Raw genomic sequence first — 14,651 nt, forward strand, 5'->3', positions numbered from 1 at the left:
CCGTATCCCGATTCTTCCGTGCCGGGTGAATCTTCGTCTCTCCTGTGCATTTGGTATAAAATTCTGAAGAGTGAAATTGGAGGTGGAGTGAAAATGGGTGTGGAGTGAAAAACAAATTGGTGGGGTATTTAAATAAGCCAAAAAAATAATTACAAATTCGAAAAAAAAAAAAAAATTAAAATAAAAAGCGGCGACCGCCACGGCGGTTTCGCCGCACAATAGATAGGCGCGGCGGCCGCCGCGCTTCTCTCTCCTCCGGCTCGTCCACGCCGCCTTCGGGGCGAATGCCCGTCCGCCCCAACAAAATCGTCCGCCTCCGGGGCGGACACGTCCTCCGCAGTAGCCCGCCGCGGCTAAGCCGGCGCGCCGCCCCTATAGTGGATGCTCTAAGTAGCGGTGAATTCGAATATTGAGTTTGTGTGTGCGACAAACAGTTATAGCGAATTGGAGCGCCCTGTATAAGGACAAAGGAATACAACTGATCCAAAACCATATTTTTTCGTATTTGGTTAGTAAACAATCAATTAATTTGGGTTTGGTTAGCGGTAAACTATTAACTGATTAATCAAATAATAATCTTGCTATATCCAACCCATGAAATCAAACGAACTCTTGTAAGTACGTAAATCTAATTTAAATTGAGTAATGCACACAAAGTAATTTTTATTTTGTACAAGTAATCTCAATTATAAAATTTGTACGATATATATAGATGATCTATATAGACTAACATAATTTTCCTCTCCTAAGCCTGATATGTTTCAATAAATGTTATATGTACATATATTCCGTCTAAGGACTATGATCAAAATATGTATAGATTTTACTGCAAAATCAAAACCAAATTTAGACCACAAGATCATACAATTTAATGAGTACTATTCAATAAATTATGCATTGACTGCAGAATTATTATTGTTAGTAACACAAATGTCATTGTAAGTTAGGTTTAGGTATTTTTCAAAACCAGATATTATTTGTACAATGATAGTGATAATCATAATCACAATTATACTCTTTCTCTTCCTCATTAAGTAAATTTTTTTTACAGGCAAATGAATACTCTCTCCACCCCCAAAAAATTTGCACAGGTGAATGGTACGAGAATTAATTCACAAATCTTACTAATCTAAAGTGACAGTTCGGTGAAAAAGACAATTTTATCATTTTTGGAGAGAAAATGTGAAGCTATTTTGTTTATAATTTTGGTCATTTTGAGAATTGACAATCATTGGATTGAAAAAAGGTAGCTCCTATTGAGCAATAGTGGATTTTCAAATAAGATTAAAAAGTTATATATACCCACAGCATTAGTTGAATCTGTATTTTAGTGGACTAATTATCTGATTTTTTTTTATTGCAATCAGCGATAGCTCCAAGCCTCCACCAATGGATGACGAGGGCAGCAAGCTGAGGTTGTGGGGCGGTGACGGTCCGATCCGACGGGAGGGAGGTGACGACGGCTCTTATTGCTGGAGAATAATGACGACGACGCCGCAGGATGGTGGGTGTGGCGGCTCTTATTGTCCAAATTATTATTTTTAATTAAGTAATTAAATTTATATATTAATTTGGAATCAATTTCATTTATTCTATTACTAGATAAGATAATTTTGTTTATGACTTTAAGTTCAATTTCTTTTTTATAATTTTCAAAATATTATCATATACTATTGAATTTAATTTTGATAAAATGCATTTATTAATTGTGATTTTATTTTATTTGTTTAATCGTCTCTACTTAATTCTAAAAAAATATGTCTTTAGTTATAAACAATTGTGTTGCAATTTCAAAACATATGTTTGTTATTGTTTTTCTTATTTTTTGTTTGTATTTATGAAATACTTATGTTTTATTAATCGAAACTGGTGAACTATTTAATCGTTAAAATAGTTTTTTTTTTTCTTTTGTAAATAGTAGTATTATATTTTTCTTTCTTTGTATGTTTTATTCTATTTCATCCACACATCTCCTCTTTTGTTATTTCTTTTATTTTATACTACTACACTCATATCAAATATTAACAGTATACAATCATCTACTAATAATTTCATGAGTGAACTACAAAAATAGTCCTTGGACTATGCGTTTATCTCGCCAATGAACCCTGGACTTTAAAAATATCCCAGACAACCTTGGACTAAGCGTTTATCTCGAAAATGGTCATTTTCACTGTTTTGTGACGAAAATACCCTTTTGGGGGATTTTGGGGGGGGCAATTTGGTCTTTTTACATTTTAAATCTGATATTATTTCAGTTATGTACTAAATCTTATATTATTTCAAAATTATCATTCTTCTTCCCTTTTGGCATCCTTCACTTTGTTCCTTTATTTCAATATTAGATTTAATTTTATACTTAGTCCAGGGTTGTCTGGGGATATTTTTAAAGTCCAGGGTTTATTGGCGAGATAAAATGCATAGTCCATGGGCTATTTTTGTAGTTCACTCTAATTTCATTGATAGTGGGTTGAGAGAAGTACAGATATCTTTATATTGTTGTTTATAATATTTTTAATTATTTATAATATTTCAAATACTTATTTTAATTAGATTTTATCTGTAAATATATTTTTATACTTATATACTCTATATTCTTTATTTTAAATTAATATATCTTTATTATTTAAATTTTTTTTGTCCTGTGCATAGCACAGGTGTAACATCCCACTTTTTCGAACCCTAATTTTCAAGATAAAATTTTTTTTGCATTAAATACTTTTAATGCTATGATATATGTGGATTAAATTATGAGTGATTATTGCATGACTCTTGTGACCTAATTGCGAATTGGAGTTGAATAGTCAAACTTGTTGAATATATGACGTGGCTATTAAATAGTCAAGACTGTGGAAAATATGACGTGGCCGTGGAATGGTCAAAGTCGTTGGAAAATGTGAAGTGGAGGTGAAATTTGAATGGTGGATTTTGTGATGCGAATATGTGAATATTTTGATGCGGGGTGAAATAATATTGTGGTGAATTATTTTTCCTAAGGGATGAGTGAGAATTAAATAAGAGCATTATTTATTCACATGGAATTTCGACCCTCCTACTTATTGGAAAAAAATTCTATTTTTCTTGGATTTAATTATTGCTTGTGATAATTATCCAAATTAAATCCAAAATCCGATCATTCCTTATTTTCTCCATGAAAATTTCGATCCCTATGTTTATCTAAGGAGATTTTCGAAAATCTCTTATTATGGGAGAATGGATTATTTTATTATATTATTTGATCCCTTGTTTATTCTCTTCCATAATTAAATTCAAATATCTTAGCATATCTTGTCATGTCTAAGGAGATCTTGTCATATCTTATTTTAAATAATATTTGAAATTGATCTTTGTGGAGGAATCAATAAATCGCCACTTTTATATATATTTGGGAGAATTTATTATTTTTATTCTACTCCGTGATATTTTATTCTACTCCGTAAAATATGCAAATGAAATCATAGGCTAATTAAATAGCCTAGAATTTCGAATTCTCCTTATTTCTCCCCATAAAAACTGCCACCTTCCCCATCAAATCTTCTCAAAATCTTTAATTTATTTAATTAAAGATATTATATCTTACACTCTATAAATAAGAGGCAAAACCTAAACCTAGAACACCAAAATCACGCCCCCACTCCCAAAATCACGTCTCTCTCCTCTCTCCCACTCTCTCTCAATTTTCTTATACTATTCTCCAATATTTCTTCATCTTTGGAGAAGAATTGAAGTTGAAACTCAAGAATCTTTGAAGAATCAAAGCTACTACTTTTTTTCTACCGTTCGTTCTATCGAAAAAGGTATTTTTATTTTGATCTTTTCTTCATCTACCGATTAATCGGTGTTCTTGAGTCCACATGCATTTAGATTGAGTGGAGGGGAAATTAATTGATGAATGGGATGCACATGTGAGTGTGTGTGTGAAACCGTGTGTGTGCGCGTGTGGGTGTGTTTTAGAACACTCATGCGTGACATGTTTTGATTTGGAGTTGTGATGCGAATAAAAGTGATATGATAATCATACCTTGTTTTTGAATGGTGATATTAAAATGAATTGATGAGAAAAGGAAAACGTTGGGAACATGCATGATTTTGATCAATGATTGAGACTTACTTGTGATACACATAAATTAAAGGTGTTAACTCGCGCTCACGGAGTGATAGCAAGAAGAAGAACATACTTGTGATCTAAGAATCGAGGTGGGCTTTATTCCTAAACTCTTTTATGTTGCAAATTTATGAAAGTGGGGAAATAAGGGTGAATTAAACTGTTATGTCATGCCTGTGATTGTTTTGTATATTGTGTGTGCCTGATGCCTAGTTTGCGAGTGCGCTCCATTAGGCTATAGGGCTATATAAACGAATTCGGGTCTGAGTAGGGTCGCAAACCCTATCAGGCTAGTGTACACGGGAGATCGGGAGCCGTCCTTGCTAGTCGGCCGGTCTCGTGGGCGAAGTGTGGCCACACTTTCGTCGCACCATGAAATTGTTGATTGATGAGAAAATGGGAGGTATTGTTTGACTGGCCAGTCCATGAAATTATTTTGTGATACTCGATGATATTCTTTTAAATAAATGCAAACTCGAGTTCACTATGGTAAGGGTGACATAACTATTAAAATGTTTTGGCACGAGTCCACTGAGTATGTTTAAAATACTCAGCCCTGCATGTGTTTTCCCTCTGTGCAGGTTGAGCAGTGACGAGCGGGTGGCGGTGTTGAGCTAATAAATTGAATAATGATATGATCGTTTGAAACATCAAGTGGAGTTGTGTCTTCATACATGTTCTTCACTTTTCTCTTGGTTGCTTCCGCTAAATATGAAACTTAGTATCGTTGTTTTTGAACTATTTCATTATTGTTTAGAATATCGAGACATAATGCGTTTTGTTGGATTTACATTAAACCCTTGACCTTTGAGCATAGTTTATGATATTTATTCATCTATTGATTTTCTTGCTTAAGCCGTTGTCTTATCTCTTAAATAGTTCATTGATTACTCTAATCAAATCTCTTTAAATGAAACCATAGCCTATGTTCTTATTGTTTTTAAGTCCGCCTTGGTAGCAGTCGCCGTATTTATTATACCCTAGAAATCCGGACTGTTACAACAGAAGTTAACACTAGTCATAACTAATAAAGTAAGAGAGATGAATAGAAAGATAGTTAAATTAGTAGAAGTACTATTATTAGTAGATAGTGAGACCTACATTATTATTAGTGTTTGATGAGTTGTAATATGGAACCACACTGATATATTTTACTCCCTCCGTCCCGCTTAAGATGACACATTTTCCTTTATAGTTTGTGTTAGAGTTTGTATACTAGAAATCACGTTTCGAGTGATTGAATACTGTAAAACTCTTATTTTATTTTCCAATGAATAAAACAGATTATTTTTGTCATAATGTTGTTATGTTTTACATTTAATGGATGTTAATGCATGTTTAAATGTATAAGTTAACTTAACAAAGTCTAAGTCTTTGTTTTAGTAGACCGGTTGTGGGCGTCGTCCACTTTAAGGTAATACGGTCAGTTCTAAACAAAGAAAAATATGAATTTCACAACCTAGATGGAATTAGACTACCCATCGAGAAAGGTTGCAATGTCAGTCCGTATATTTCTAAGCCTTACTGAAATAAGATGACATTGGTGTGGTATAGCACTGAACGGATCTAACAGCAAGACTTGCCTTGGGCTATCTACTGAAAGGCGAGGTCTTGATAAATATTTATTTCTTAATCAATGTAGGTTAGCATTGAGCATACGGTATTGATTATGCATTGCTTTGACTTATCAAATGGTGCGGGTTTTTCGTAGCCCAATTATCCTGATATATTGGGCAGTGGTGATCGATATCTAGCGGTGCTAGGATTGCTATTATATTGAATCGTGCACGAGGTGAGTCTCGTTTGATAATGTCCTCAAGAGGAGCGCGAAACTAAGTTTTATTATTCGGAACCTAGCTAGTTGGAGTATGATTACTCTATGAATAATAAATGAGTGTTTCATGCTAAGTCCACTCTTGGAATTAATAAGAAGTTAATTAATTAAGTCAATAGCAGACATTAATTAATTAATGGACATATTAATCTTAAGCACGGGAAATGAAAGATAAACGGAAACCCGGATTACTTATAATTTCGGATTTGGATGGGGAGAGTTCAATATTACTTCTGTAGTGGCTGCTCGTAATATTCCAATTATAACTTATATTAAATTGTGGGTTCAATTTAATTAGTAAAAAGTAAATTGGATGAGCCCATATCCAAAGCCTTCCATAGATCCCTGTCTGGGCCCAAAAGGAACTTAATATAAATAGGAGAATAAAGGAGACAGAAAATACACAATATCTCATATTGCAATTTTCGAAAATTTCGATCTCTCCCAGCTGTAGGAGATTTCGAATTTGAGTCCTATTCCAAAAAGGATTTCTTCTGTCTTCTTTATTTAAGTCCTAGTATTCTAGTAAGATCAGCCCACACTGATATTAGAGTACAGTTCGGGAACCAGAGAGAAGATTTGTGGTCTAGTACTTAAAGCTACACGTGGAGAAGTCGCTAGCCATCTTCAATTCTTTGGAGAATTAATTAGGTATTATTCTACTCCGTAGAAAAGCATGTTTTAGGTTTTCAATATTCTTAAAGCATGATTAATTCAAGTTATGAGCATGATACATGTGATAATTACGCGAATAGATTTTGTCTAAATAATCTGCTAAATAGATCTGATTATTATGTGATTTATTTACATGCTCTTCCGCTGCGTGCACCAACAATTGGTATCAGAGCCAGGTTTTGGCTCTGATTATTTGGATTTAAATTTCGCGAAATTCATGTATGCATGTCTTGATTGATTACGAAGCATGTTCTTGTGTTTTTATTTTTTTTTATGTTTATGCATGTTGAACTCAAGAACATTCGAATCATAGAACTTGAATTATTCGAACGAACTAGATGTGCGATTCGTCGGCGCTTGCGCCGGGACGAATTGCGCTATGATCGATCGAAGAGGGTTGCCAATCGAGTGGGAGCCGAGGGCGACGGGCATGGGGCGACGCGCCGGCGAGCAAGGGCTCGCGCGCGCCACCGGCCAAGCCCGCCAAACCCTAGCCGGCCCCGATCAAACGGCGTGGTGGCTCGTCCGAGAGCTGCCGAGGCGCCAAGAATCCGACGAAACCCTAACCCTAACCCTAGAATCCTAGTCGACCCAGCCCTAACGAGGCGCAACCGAGAGCAGCAACGCCGGCAGGCGGCGTCTGCTGGAGCGCGCGAGCTCGTTGGGCAGTGGGAGATCGCCGGAAAGTCGCGGCTCCGGCTGTGCTTTCTGGCTTGACGTTGACGGAGGGAGATGCGGCGATGCCGCGGAAGGGAGAAGGAAGCAGCGCGCCATCGGTGCGAACTGTCGGCGGTGGTCGGGCGGCGAACACGCCGCTCCGGCGAGCATCTCCGGGAGGAGTCTTCAAATCTTCGTCGTGTTGATTCGTGCAAACCTCGAATCGCAAGATAATGACGAAAGATTATTTTAATGATTATTTAATTCCTAAATTAATAGAAATCATTAAAAATAAATATTATTTAATGAAATAAAATATTTTGGGAAGATTTCCCTAGATTTTAGGAATATTTGGATTATTTTCTATATCTATGAATATTTTATATCCTAGATGATATAGATAAGAATAATTTAATAGTTTCCTAAATATAATATATCTAGAATCTATAATAAGATAAGATATATATAAGATTACATTAAATAATATATTTTAATTTTCTTCCTAATCTTGAACTTGGAAATTATATGAATTTAATTTTTCATGTCTAATTAAGATTATAAATAATGTACTTTATTTTAGATATATCTTATAGAATGACGTGAATAAGAATTAAATTCTAGAACAATAATTCCTAAACTAAGATATTAAAGATAATAAAAGATTTAATTATCCAGTAAATTAAATACCAACAGAATTTAATTAGTCTTAATCTGCCTTAAGGCTAAAGGATAATTAATTAAAACCATAACCCAAATGTCTAAGCGATAATTATGAACTTATAGTTTATATATGGTCTCCATCGGTTGGACTGCCACATTTTGTGAAGCTGATTTTCTAATATTATCGCCACCTACAGAGTAGGGACAATAATCCTACGAAAACAGTAAGTTCATAAGGGCGGACTTCTCAAATAATAAATAGAATGAACTAGAAAGTGGTTCCTAATATTATCGCCACCTACAGAGTAGGGACAATAATCCTAAGGAACTGCGAGTTTCAGGGTTCAATCAGAATTTATGAGATAGCTTGGTTTTGTTATCAACACATGAACATTGTTATGGGAGTGTGTTGTAGAAATAAAATTCTGTAATGCTAAACCTGATGGTCGTGCTTAGGCAGCATTAGATATGTCGACCTCCAGAGGAGGAAGCTATTGATATGTCGGTGTTGTGACCAGTAAATTGTCAAAATTTTAATGCGTATTAACCTCCAGAGGAGGATACAATTTATTAATTTGGCTGTTGTAAGATTTTGAAAAGTTTTATGGTTAATCTACTCAATTTCCTTACATAAGTTTATGACAAATAGTAAAATCTTCTGTTTGCAGTGCAATAAAATTCGTCAAGATGTCTTTTAATCCTCTTTCTGCCATTCTCAAAGAAAACAAACTCGAAGGCCAAAATTACATCGAATGGAAACAAAACTTGGATATCGTTCTCACAGCAGAAGAGTACAAGTTCGTACTCACTACTCCACGCCCAGCTGTCCCGGCTGCTAGTGCCAGCCAAGCATTGCGAGATGCGCATAGACGGTGGCATAAGGCGAATGAGATGGCTAAGTGCTACATGTTGGCTTCTATGTCATCAGTACTCAAGCATCAGCATTCTGCCATGGAAACTGCCGCCGAGATCATGACAAATCTCGCAAATCTTTTTGGTACTCAGAATCGAACGGCTAAGTCTCAAGCCTTTCGGAGTATCATGACGAAGTCTATGAAGGAAGGCTCGTCTGTGAGGCAACACGTCCTCGAGATGATGAGTCACCTCAACCAGATTGAGGTATTGGGAGGGACGATCGATCCCGAGTCCCAGGTTACTATAATCCTTCAGAGTCTTCCCCCTAGCTTCCAGCAGTTCAAGCTCAACTTTGAGATGAACAAGCGGAATTATACTTTAGCAGAGTTGCTGACTGAACTTCAGTCGGCGGAGGACCTTATGGTTCAAGCTAAAGTAGCTATGATGAGTATCGCGCCTAATTCCTCTGGCTCTAAGGCTAGAAGAGGAAAGAAAAAGGCACCGAACCAAGTAGCAGTCAACAATGCTAAGGGAAAGAAGAAACAGCGGGGTGACAAGAAGCAAACTGGAAAATGCTTCAAGTGTGGAGAGAAAGGTCATTGGAAGCCAGATTGTCCTAAAAAGGGCAAGGCTACAGGTATGCACCATGCTCTAGTAGTCGAGTCATGTTTGGCTTTGACATCTACTCATACTTGGGTTATTGATACTGGAGCAACTGATCATATATGTTTTGATCCTGACTTGATGCAGGTGACAAGACGGCTACATGATCGTGAGATAGAGGTCCAGCTGGGCGACGCTACGAAAGTGGCGGCCGTTGCAGTGGGAGACGTTTATTTACGTTTTTCTAGTGATAGATTTTTGATTTTGAAGAATGTTTTGTTGATACCCTCTTTTAGAAGAAATTTAATTTCAGTTTCTAAATTGTCTTATGATGGATATTCGATTTCTTTTAATGACAATTGCGTTATTAAGAAAGATGGTTCTTATATCTGTCGCGGTATCATGGAAAACAATCTGTACACGATCACTTCTACACAATTTAATCAACGTAAATCAGAACTCAATGCTACATCGAAAATTTCTAAGAAAAGAAAAGAACCTTCAACTTCAATGAATGAAACGTACTTATGGCACCTTAGACTTGGTCATGCCAACGAAAGAAGGATTCATGCGATGGTTGATCAAGATCTTATTAAAGGTCTTGAGAAGGAACCGTTTTCGAAGTGTGAGTCCTGTCTCGAAGGCAAGATGACTAAGAGATCTTTTAGATCAAAGGGGAATAGGGCCAAAGAAGTACTTGAGCTCATTCATACTGATGTGTGTGGACCAATGTCAACCGAGGCAAGGGGCGGTTTTCGATATTTCGTCACCTTTACAGATGACTACTCGAAAATCGGATACATCTATTTGATGCGCTACAAGTCTGAAACTTTTGACAAGTTCAAGGAGTTTAAGGCTAAAGTAGAGACGCAACATGGTAAGAGTATCAAATGCCTGCGATCTGATCGCGGAGGCGAATACCTAAGTGCCGAGTTTTTGGACTATTTATCGGTAGCTGGGATTGAATCCCAAACGACTGCGCCGGGCACACCCCAGCAGAATGGCGTGGCTGAAAGAAGGAATAGGACCTTATTAAATATGGTCAGATCGATGATGAGTTATGCACGGTTACCTGTTTCGTTTTGGGGTCATGCTTTGCTTTCTGCAAACTATCTCTTAGACGTCTTACCTTCTAAATCTGTTCCTACTACCCCATATGAGTTGTGGAATGGGCGTAAGCCCAATCTAGAACATCTCAGAGTATGGGGGTGTCCGGCTCATGTATTGGAAAAGGATCCAACTAAGCTGGAATCTAGGACTGAGGTTTGCGTGTTTATAGGATACCCTAGAGGAACGAAAGCTTATGAATTCTATAGTCTCAGAGATCAGAAAGTGATTGTGAGCACTCATGCCACATTCTTAGAGGAAGACTATGTAATGAATCATAAGTCCAGCAGTGAGATTGCTCTAGAAGAGCTAACTCAAGTTTCAACTTCCATTAACCAAGAACAATTACCAAGTGTAACAACAATTCCAGAAACTTCAACTAATACTCCAGATATTGTAGTGCCGCGCCGCAGTGGGAGGGTCTCTCATGAGCCCGATAGATACATTGGTTTGGGTGAGTGTATGGATCACTCCTCGGACAGCAATGTACTGGATCCCTGGAATTTTGCAGAGGCGCAGGCTGATGTCGATCATTGCGAATGGGTGAAAGCAATGGATTCGGAACTACAATCTATGTTAGACAAAGACGTCTACGATTTGTCTGTCCTACCCGAAGGCTGTACTGCCATTGGGAGCAAGTGGATATACAAACGTAAACGTGGACCCGATGGACGAGTTAAAGTCTTCAAGGCAAGACTAGTGGCTAAGGGGTATACCCAAAAGGAAGGTATCGATTACGATGAGACCTTCTCCCCAGTGGCCATGCTCAAATCGATCCGTATACTTTTGTCTATAGCAGCTTACATGGATTGGGAAGTATGGCAGATGGACGTTAAGACTGCGTTTCTAAACGGGAGTCTTGAGGAGACCATCTACATGGAACAACCCGAAGGCTATGTAGTGAAGGGCAAGGAACACATGGTTTGGAAGCTTAAGAAGGCCATTTATGGTCTCAAGCAAGCATCTAGATCATGGAACCAGTGTTTCGATCAAACTGTTCAAAAGTTTGGATTCGAAAAATGCCCTAATGAAAGCTGCGTGTATAAGAAGGTTGAAAAAGGAAATGTTGTGTTCTTAGTTTTGTATGTAGATGACATTCTTCTAATTGGAAACAATAAAAAGATGTTGTCATCAGTGCGAACTTGGTTGTCCAGCCAGTTCGAGATGAAAGATATGGGTGATGCGGGACACATTCTCGGTATCAAGGTTCTTAGGAACCGAGGTAAGAAAATGTTGTGCTTATCCCAAGAATCTTACATCGAAACGGTACTTAGACGCTTTAGCATGCAAGATGCCAAGAAAGGTTTCCTACCTTTTAGACATGGCATCCAGTTGTCTCAAGAGATGTGTCCTAAGACAGCATCTGAGATAGCAGAGATGAGAAGAATACCATATGCCTCGGCAGTTGGTAGTCTCATGTATGCTATGCTTTGTACTAGACCCGATATCTGCTTTGCTGTTGGCATGGTAGCAAGATATCAATCAAATCCCGGCCAAGGACATTGGACTGCCGTAAAGAACATACTCAAGTACCTTAATCGGACTAAGGACTATGTTCTAGTTTACAATGCAGCCGAGCTCTGTCCTTTAGGATATACAGATTCAGACTTTCAGGCTGATCTGGATTCGAGAAAATCAACTTCCGGATATGTGTTTACCTTAGGAGGTGGAGCTATAGTTTGGAAGAGTGTAAAGCAGAAATGCATTGCAGACTCTACCATGGAAGCCGAGTATGTAGCCGCTTCGGAGGCTGCAAAGGAGGCTGTATGGCTTAAGAACTTCCTTCTGGACTTAGGTGTGGTTACGAATATGCCCAAGCGCATCACCGTTTATTGTGATAACTCTGGTGCTGTGGCAAATTCGAGGGAACCACGGGCTCATAAGGCGAGCAAGCACATAGAGAGGAAGTATCATATCATTCGAGATATAGTGCAGAGAGGAGACATACAAGTGGTCAAGATTGAGTCAGAAAACAACCTGGCAGATCCTTTCACGAAGGCGTTAGCGGTAAAGCCGTATGAAAGCCATGTTGAAGGAATGGGAGTTCGACTAATTCAAGACCTCAATCCGCTTTCAGTTTAAGTGGGAGATTTAGACGTTAGCACATTTTGTATACTCGAAAGTGTTTTGAGTATAAGTGGGAGATTGTTAGAGTTTGTATACTAGAAATCACGTTTCGAGTGATTGAATACTGTAAAACTCTTATTTTATTTTCCAATGAATAAAACAGATTATTTTTGTCATAATGTTGTTATGTTTTACATTTAATGGATGTTAATGCATGTTTAAATGTATAAGTTAACTTAACAAAGTCTAAGTCTTTGTTTTAGTAGACCGGTTGTGGGCGTCGTCCACTTTAAGGTAATACGGTCAGTTCTAAACAAAGAAAAATATGAATTTCACAACCTAGATGGAATTAGACTACCCATCGAGAAAGGTTGCAATGTCAGTCCGTATATTTCTAAGCCTTACTGAAATAAGATGACATTGGTGTGGTATAGCACTGAACGGATCTAACAGCAAGACTTGCCTTGGGCTATCTACTGAAAGGCGAGGTCTTGATAAATATTTATTTCTTAATCAATGTAGGTTAGCATTGAGCATACGGTATTGATTATGCATTGCTTTGACTTATCAAATGGTGCGGGTTTTTCGTAGCCCAATTATCCTGATATATTGGGCAGTGGTGATCGATATCTAGCGGTGCTAGGATTGCTATTATATTGAATCGTGCACGAGGTGAGTCTCGTTTGATAATGTCCTCAAGAGGAGCGCGAAACTAAGTTTTATTATTCGGAACCTAGCTAGTTGGAGTATGATTACTCTATGAATAATAAATGAGTGTTTCATGCTAAGTCCACTCTTGGAATTAATAAGAAGTTAATTAATTAAGTCAATAGCAGACATTAATTAATTAATGGACATATTAATCTTAAGCACGGGAAATGAAAGATAAACGGAAACCCGGATTACTTATAATTTCGGATTTGGATGGGGAGAGTTCAATATTACTTCTGTAGTGGCTGCTCGTAATATTCCAATTATAACTTATATTAAATTGTGGGTTCAATTTAATTAGTAAAAAGTAAATTGGATGAGCCCATATCCAAAGCCTTCCATAGATCCCTGTCTGGGCCCAAAAGGAACTTAATATAAATAGGAGAATAAAGGAGACAGAAAATACACAATATCTCATATTGCAATTTTCGAAAATTTCGATCTCTCCCAGCTGTAGGAGATTTCGAATTTGAGTCCTATTCCAAAAAGGATTTCTTCTGTCTTCTTTATTTAAGTCCTAGTATTCTAGTAAGATCAGCCCACACTGATATTAGAGTACAGTTCGGGAACCAGAGAGAAGATTTGTGGTCTAGTACTTAAAGCTACACGTGGAGAAGTCGCTAGCCATCTTCAATTCTTTGGAGAATTAATTAGGTATTATTCTACTCCGTAGAAAAGCATGTTTTAGGTTTTCAATATTCTTAAAGCATGATTAATTCAAGTTATGAGCATGATACATGTGATAATTACGCGAATAGATTTTGTCTAAATAATCTGCTAAATAGATCTGATTATTATGTGATTTATTTACATGCTCTTCCGCTGCGTGCACCAACAGTTTGTCCCAACTAAGATGACACATTTCCTTTTTTCGGATACTCTCTCTCAAATTAATACATTCAACCATTTTTTCTCACTCCTATTAAATATTTATCTTTCATTCTCTCTCTATATGAATACTTACACCCACCTTTTATCTCTCCAATTAAACACTTTAACCAACAATTTCTAAAATCCTGTGCCGGCTAAGAAATGTGTCATCTTAGCCGGGACGGAGGGAGTAGTATAAATGTCACATCAAATATGATTTTACTCTAACCATTTATACTAAATTCAAACTTAAAAGAATATTAGCTATATTTTGCATTTTTACTCACAAAATTTTCAAAAAAAATTGATTTTGTTTTAGTATAAACCTATATATATGTACTCTTTTTTACTCAAAAATAAAAAAATGAGATTAGTTTTGAAGTACCATTGGAGCCAATTGACTATCCCATTTCATTTTTATTTTTAACAAAAAAAGGTTGTAATTCCCTCTATCCCACGAATGTCAATTTTTGTTGGACACAAGTTTTAATGCACGATTAGTAATGC

Source organism: Salvia hispanica, chromosome 2 (assembly GCF_029641045.1).
Source record: "Salvia hispanica isolate PSC_SH4W2 chromosome 2, Shi_PSC_v1, whole genome shotgun sequence".
Classification (NCBI taxonomy): domain Eukaryota; kingdom Viridiplantae; phylum Streptophyta; class Magnoliopsida; order Lamiales; family Lamiaceae; genus Salvia; species Salvia hispanica.